Here is a 7,790-nt window from a genome sequence, read left to right on the forward strand (position 1 = left end):
ATGTTGAATTATTAAAAAAAAATGCTCTTAAGTGTACTGAAAAAATTGAGGTTTCTAATGTCAGGCACCCAACTAAAAAATGTTGCTAGGCAGCCTATTATTTTCCATTTATAACTTATGTTTGCTGAAGGTGTTGCGAAATGATGCTCCGAAACGTAGTACATGGATGACGCTTAACAGGTTGACATGACTCCCGGAATTTTGGTGACCTTGGTGTGGAATGATTGTGGCATTTTATTTTCAAAATAACCTACTTAAGGCTAAAAAGATGCCATCTGTATGTCTGTACATACTTGTCTTTTTAGTAGGATTATTATCAAGTTCATTTTTAAGAGAGGCAAGATTGTATAAGATTGTATCGGATACAAGAAGAATATTGACAGCAATGTATTTAGTGAAGTATTTAAAGCATGGAGTAACAGACCCCTATTTAAACTGTACAACTATGATCATGAAACACAAAGCTGTTTTCCACCATGAGAGTTTAGCATAGAATTTCCTAATAAAGTTTACAGGGTTGAACCGTAAGTAAATCTCTTGTTGATTTTCTTCCTGTTTTGGTGTGGCACTCGTTCCTTGTCAAAAGTCCTTCAGGCTTTGGTCTGTGTCATTTACGTTATTCATATCTAAGTACAGTAATATCTCTGGATGTGAAATTAATTCGTCCTGGAGTGGCTTTCGTAATTGGATTTTTTTGTATAAGGAAATAAAGAAAAATTCATTTGAATCATTCTATATACCTAACCTAACAGTGTGAATTTTGTTTTGTATCCTAAGTATTTTTTTGGAATACAAGGCAAAAAATTCTTCGTATGTCGTTGCTTATGATGAGTTTTTCGTATACAGAAACTTTTGTATCCCGAGGTATTACTCTTATGTCTATCTGAATGGTTTATTGAATTGTTTATCTGATTTTCTCAAGATTTTGTTAGAAAACTAAAAAATTTCAGTTATACTTGGTGGAACATCTGGACAGTTGTGACACCCTTCCACGCTATCTTAGATGATGTATACTTATTGATATTTTAACTAACACATGTCACCAAATTACATTTAGCTAAGTATGTTCTTTTAAATTAAATGATTTGTAAAGTGTAAACATTAATTGGTTATTGGTGGCCTGGTGGTAGCATCCTTGCCTGCTGATTGCCAGACTGGGGTTTGAGTCCTGCTCAAGACTCGTTACTTCTTTTGGTCACTGCAACTTCACCATCCTTGTGAGCTAAAGATGGAGGGTTTGGGGGGGCCTAAAGGTCTGTCTGCCGAGTCATTAGCAGCCAATGCCTGGCCCTCCTTTCTCCTAGCTTGGGCGGAGAGGGGCCTTGGGTGCTGATCATATGTAATATGGTCAGTTGTCTAGGGCATTGGCCTGCTTGATAGGGTAATGTCACTGTCCCTTGCCTCTGCCATTTATGAGCTGCCCTCAAACCTTTACAGTCAACTTAGCAATGTTCTAAAAATCTCTAAATGCCTTTTCTAGTTTGGGATTTGGAAAGATAATATTTTCACTCAAGGCTTCATGAGATTTAAGTTTTTCTTATATCATTTGTTTACCGTAAGGTTACATGACTTATGCTGTGCTAGATTCTAAGTTGTTAATATTTAGTGAGGAAGGAATATTTCTGTCAGATATTATAAGTTGATTTCGGCTTATTACCAGAATGTCCCAAACTTACAAACGTTCGACTTACAAACATGCGGAGATTCAAGCATAAGTCCAGCTGAAATTAACAAAGATAAGATAAAGAAATTCAGTACTGTAATAAAATATTGTATCATTTAATACTGTAAGCAAAACATTATTTGCAGTAACCTGATATCTATTTCATATGAAACCCGACTATTTTTGACGCTGTAGCTGGAAATCATAAGCATGGGATTCAGCTTAGGTCTACCCTAGGCCTAAATTTAACAACATTCGCCTTACAAGCAACTTCTCGGAACCAATTAAGTTTGTAAGTTGAGGACCTTCTGTAATTATTTTGAGCCTTGATATTGTTACTCATTCTACTACTCATTATTTCTGAATTACTTCTAAAGCACCCAAGATATATTTCATGATAAAAGGAAATTTGATGAAGAGATTTATCGCATCAATTACTATTGGGATTTTATGTGATATGTCTATCATTACTATAAATGCATTGCTGGCTCCTTTTGTGACGGTGAATATTGAATATATACAGTACTTACTTACGAGGTTTTAATTCAATACAGATATGCAGCCATCCAAGGTAGTCGATCACCAAGCGACGTTGTGCTCTTTGTAATGTTTGTTTCGTACGTGTTAAACTCGATCGGATTTACCATAGATTCTTCACGTTTTGGCACATATCATTTTGAACACGGATGTTTTGTTCAGGTTCTTTGCAAATATTTGTATTTTCACTTGGATGTCTGTGTGAATTGTCCTGTAAGTATAAAATAGTGCAGTATTACCAGAATCCTTCCAGCGAACGAGGAGGTGGTACGGAACTTTTATCGGTGGTCACGTCGATACGCAACTTAGTACAGTGTGTGTGTGTATTGTATGTATGTGCATGTATGTGACACATTGCGACTTGAGGTTATTTAGTAATCAATTGAACTGTATTGCTGTGATTGATAGACTTTTCAATTTTGCTCGTATGATTGTTCTGCTATTTGGAAACCAAAGATGGGACTGAATACCAAGTTTGTATCAAAGTGTTAATAATTGCTCCTGATTTGTAATAAAGAAAAATAAATGTGTATATAAATAAAAATTGATATACTTTATTTCCTTTCTTTGCATTTGATATTTATTAGAATATCGTAGCCTACATTTGAATATTTTGAAAAGTCTTTATTTTGAATATTCAGAGTAAAGTACTGTACTCTTATATTTAGACTAGAAAGTATATAGAATACTGTAACCATTAGCTGTAGGGTAATGTCATGAGAAGAGATGAACAGTATATTGGGAGGAGAGTGATGGAAATGGAGGTACAGGGAACGAGGAGGAGAGGGAGACCAAAGCGAAGGTGGATGGCTGGATCAAGGATGACCTTCGATCAAAGGGATTAACCGGTGATGAAGTGTGGAACAGAGGTAGATGGAGAAAGCTGACCAGAAACATCGACCCCACATAGAAGTGGGGAAAGATGGAGACCAGTGGTTCTTAACCTGCGTTCGATCAAACCCCAGGGGTTCGGCGAAGCAGTCTCAGGGGTTCAGCGTAGGTAACAACCAGGGTTGCCAGGTTTCCCAAATGATAAAAGGCCAACATTTGATCAACTGCATTTTTAAAAAGCCAACCTAATAGAAAAAGGCTGAAAATATAGCATTTAAGGCTAAACAATTTCTAAAACGCCAAATTTAGGTATCTAGCACGATAAAAGGCCTAATTTGGAGTTTTTTGTCCCGAAAAAGGCCAACTTGGCAACCCTGGTAACAACACTAATGATATATGAGTGGCACTTGCTAAGTTTAAGCCGCAGATTTCTGAAATTGTCTCTGAAAGGCAACAGCTTAAGTCCCATTGATTCGCAATAAGTATTCATTATGCTTTTGTTTTTTTTGTGAAGTTCATATTTTGTTGATATTGAACACGGTGGTTCTGTGTGCAAATTATGCATGGTTCATATTGACAATAATACGATATATACCAGTATGTTTTTCATTTGAAATATGCTGATAGATTTAAGTGTAACTTGCTTTTTCTTTTCCTCTTTATTTCATTTACCTATATATATATATATATATATATATATATATATATATATATATATATATATATATATATATATATATATATATATATATATATATAATGTATTTCCAACTATGAAGGATTCGATGAGTGTACATATGACACTAGCAGGGTTCAGTACCTACAACAAGGTTAAGAACCACTGATGTAGACAAAGAAGACATTTGAATATTTTGAAGATACCCTACAGCTAATGGTTAAAGTATTCTATATACTTTCTAGTCTAAATGTAAGAGTACTTTACTATGAGTACTCAAATTAAAGCCGCCTCCAAATATGCATTACAATACTCTTAAATAGTAGCAGCATTAATAACCCCATTGAGCTCTTTTGCTCATGTTGTATACACAACTTGGTTGCCTTGGCCGAGACAAATAATGTTGTCCAGCCTCGAAACCAATGGCTATAATACTGGTAACTCTTCCCTATATGACTACAGTATTTAAGATCCTTTTAGACTGCAGTTATTAGCTCTGCCAAGGAGGTTATAAAATGATGTGTTTATTCTTTTATTTATTGATTTATTTATCTTTGTTAGCAGGATTACGTCAAAACTTCTTTCCAGATTTTCACCAAATTTTAACAAAGCTCCAGGAGAACCCATTAAATTCTGGAGGTGACCCGGATTAAGATTGCGATTCTGGTTATTAATGTTATCATGCAGCACAATCATTCACGTTTAACATTAAAAAGGAAAAGTTTGGTCCTTAGACTTGTGTAAAATGTTGCCGGAGGTCAGAAATTTACAATTGCTCTAGTTTCATAGGTGAAACCAAAGTCGAGTGATTCTGAACCTTCCGTCCATTTGATACTTCCACAATCAATACTTTAATCTTAAGGTGAGGTTCCTCATCTTTTGAAATGATAGCCTTCCAATGGGTGTGTACCTTCACCGTAGCAAACATGGGTCGTAGGATGTTTACATTACCACTGGGAGACTTAAAGAACCTGCAAAACAAGATAATCCCTTTGCAATTACAGCAAGTTTGTCTCCATGTACTGATTAAGCAACCTTATGTTATAAGTCGCTGTAATCTTCAAAAGGGATTATAGTAGTTCTGTCAGTGGATTACCAAAATGTCTGCCGCATTTCTTCGCCCTCTAGTTGGACCCACTTTAGTTTTATATTTTACTTCTGTTCTTCCTTCCAACCTCTATTTCATAGTGCAACTGTTAGGTTATCCCCCCTGTTGCAAATGGCCCTGAATGGTCTCCCTGGCCCTATTGCTCAGCCATATGGCACATAATCCATACATAAATCAAGTGGTGGTTATTGCATTTGTTGAGCGAGTTGGGTAAACCCATAGTGTGAAGGCTCCTTCTTCAGCTGTAGTCTGAGTTTTTGCTTTATAGATGCACTGCAATTAACACATTGTTTTCTCACCTTTCTGGGTAATTCTAGGTAGTAAATATCTTCTTAAATTTATTTTAAAGCTTATATTTAGATTCAATGTAATATGTTTATTATTTAAACCAATTCAACTAAATATTTTTTCAGTATAGTTTCAAGTATATGATCAGCGAGTTACTGGCAAGACAAAATTTATAACTTCTTTTGGTTTTGAAATTTTATATGCTATATTCTTACAGAGTGCATTCAATTTTGTAATCTTCCAGGATATTTTTAGGATACAAAAATTATAATTTATTTTGTTGGAATATTATTCTGTTCTCACAAAGTTTTTTCAAGATATATCAAATATAGGAAAGTTCCCTCTCTCATTTTATTGTACTGTGATTATAACTTGCAGCTCTGACCAGTGATAAAGACTCACAAATTAATTTCATGTTTTGTACACTAGGTGCTGTTAATTTTGTTAAATTATGTAATAAATTTGTTAAATTATGTAATAATTTAGTGAAACTTTTATTATTATCAATTTGAGGTGTAAACTTCTACCTAATATTATAGTCAACTCCAGTAACTTGTATGCGAGGTAATGGAGGAGATTTTAACTCTAATTTGGTTGCAAGTTTATTGTCTCAGCACCATGAAGATCCTGACTGAACCTTAATGGATTAGGCAATAAAAATTGAGAATCAAAGTTAATAATGCAGGTCACTTAAAAAAATGGCTTTATGGGATATTAAGTCAGGACTAAGGAACTTTTCCCCACACAAAACAAATTTGCATCAAGAGGGCTGAAGAGGCAATCAAATATGTCCTGGTGTGAAATAGGGCCAGTATAATTTCATTGTCATGTCTGAGGTGGTGTTGTTTAGATTGGCGACTGTATACTCCATAGAGGTTACAGTGTCTACAGCCCTTGGCGGGACATTGTCATAAACCTTGATGTGCCAGTAGTTATAAAACCAAATGGAACACAAACCATGAGCATAAATGCTTTTCTAGAGCCATTCACTGCAGCTTCACTCAAATTATTGATCGTTATCATCAACAATACTGTTCCCTCTTTGATAGTGCTGTCCAGTCTCAAATTTTAATGCAAAATGCTACGGGGGATGGGGATGGGTTCCCTAGAGATACCCCTGTGCTGACTGCCATCTCCATGCTTGGCTGTGTGGCCCAAATTAACGACTACACTGTAATCTGACAGTTAATACTTTCCACTTGGTAAGGGTAGAAGAAACTCTTTAGCTATGGTAAGCAGATCTAGGACACTCAAAAATCATATCATTGTACTCTAGTCTTTGGTAATGCCATGGCCTCTGTACCATGGTCTTCCACTGTTTTGGGTTAGAGTTTTGCTTTATGGTACACGGGCACACTATTCTAGCTGTTTTCTTATTTGCTACTTTTCTCACAGGGCTATTTTCCCTTTTGGAAAATGATAGACATCATGACTCTGACAGAACATGGTTACTATTATTATTTTACCTTCTAAGCTACAACCCAAGTTGGAAAAGCAGGATGCTATAAGCTCAGGGGCTCCAACAGGGAAAATAGCCCAGTGAGGAAAGGAAATAAGGAAAAATAAAATATTTTAAGAAAAGTAACATTGAAATAGAATTTTTTTATATAAACTATTAAAACTTTTAACAAAACAAGAGGAAGGGAAAAAAGAATAGTGTGCCCGAGTGTACCCTCAAGTAAGAGAACTCAAACCCAAGACTCTTGTTTCGTGACTATATAATCAAAATCTAAATCCATGGTCCAGATATACATCTAAATCTAACTCCACGGGATGAATACATGGGACACATTCATGCCTGGTAATATGCTGGACTGATGTTTGAGACCTGCTAGAGCTCGATGGTTTCTTCTAGTGTCTGCAACCTCACCATCCTGGTGAGCTAAGGATTTTGGATTTTTGGGAACCTATAGATCTACCAACCGAGTCATAAGCAGCCATGGTCTGGCCCTCCCTGGTCCTAACTTGAGTGGAGATATGGCTTGATCACTGTCTTTTGTCTCTGCCATTCATGAGTGACCTTCAAACTGGAGCCAGGCCAAGTATTCCAAATTCATAAATCTTGCTCTTATTCTGATAAAAAAACTAATCATCAAAATTTCAGGAACTGTAATGGATATGAACGTATTCAATGAGATTCTAGTTTTATTGAAGTTCACCTTTATACTCTTAATATTACCAGTATTTCATGTCAACATCAATGGCAGGCGTAGTAAACATTACAGAGGTGATAACAGCGTCACGACTGAAATGGTGAAGTCATGTGTTGAGGTGGAAGTCAGGAGAGCTTTGGGGGAACCAGTTTGGGGAGGAGATAGAGAAGAAAGCAGAGAAATGGGTGGCGAAATAAGGTGAAGGATGGTATGGAAAGATGAGGTTTGCTGGAAGAGGACGCCTTTGATAGAAGGCATTGGAGAGAGTGCATCAGGCAACCGACCCTTTAATGTAAGGATAACAGTGAAAAGAGAAATGATGTTTATCTGATCATTCCAACGAAACATAACTGACATGGCCTTTGTACAGTACCATGGTCTTCTACTGTCTTGGGTTAGAGACTTACAGTTCTCTTGCTTGAGGGTACACTCAGGCACACTATTCTATTTGTTTTCTAATTTCCCTGTTGGAACCCTTGGGCTTATAGCATCCTGCTTTTCTAACAAGGATTATACCTTAACAGTTAATAATAA

Source organism: Palaemon carinicauda, chromosome 31 (genome assembly GCF_036898095.1).
Source record: "Palaemon carinicauda isolate YSFRI2023 chromosome 31, ASM3689809v2, whole genome shotgun sequence".
Classification (NCBI taxonomy): domain Eukaryota; kingdom Metazoa; phylum Arthropoda; class Malacostraca; order Decapoda; family Palaemonidae; genus Palaemon; species Palaemon carinicauda.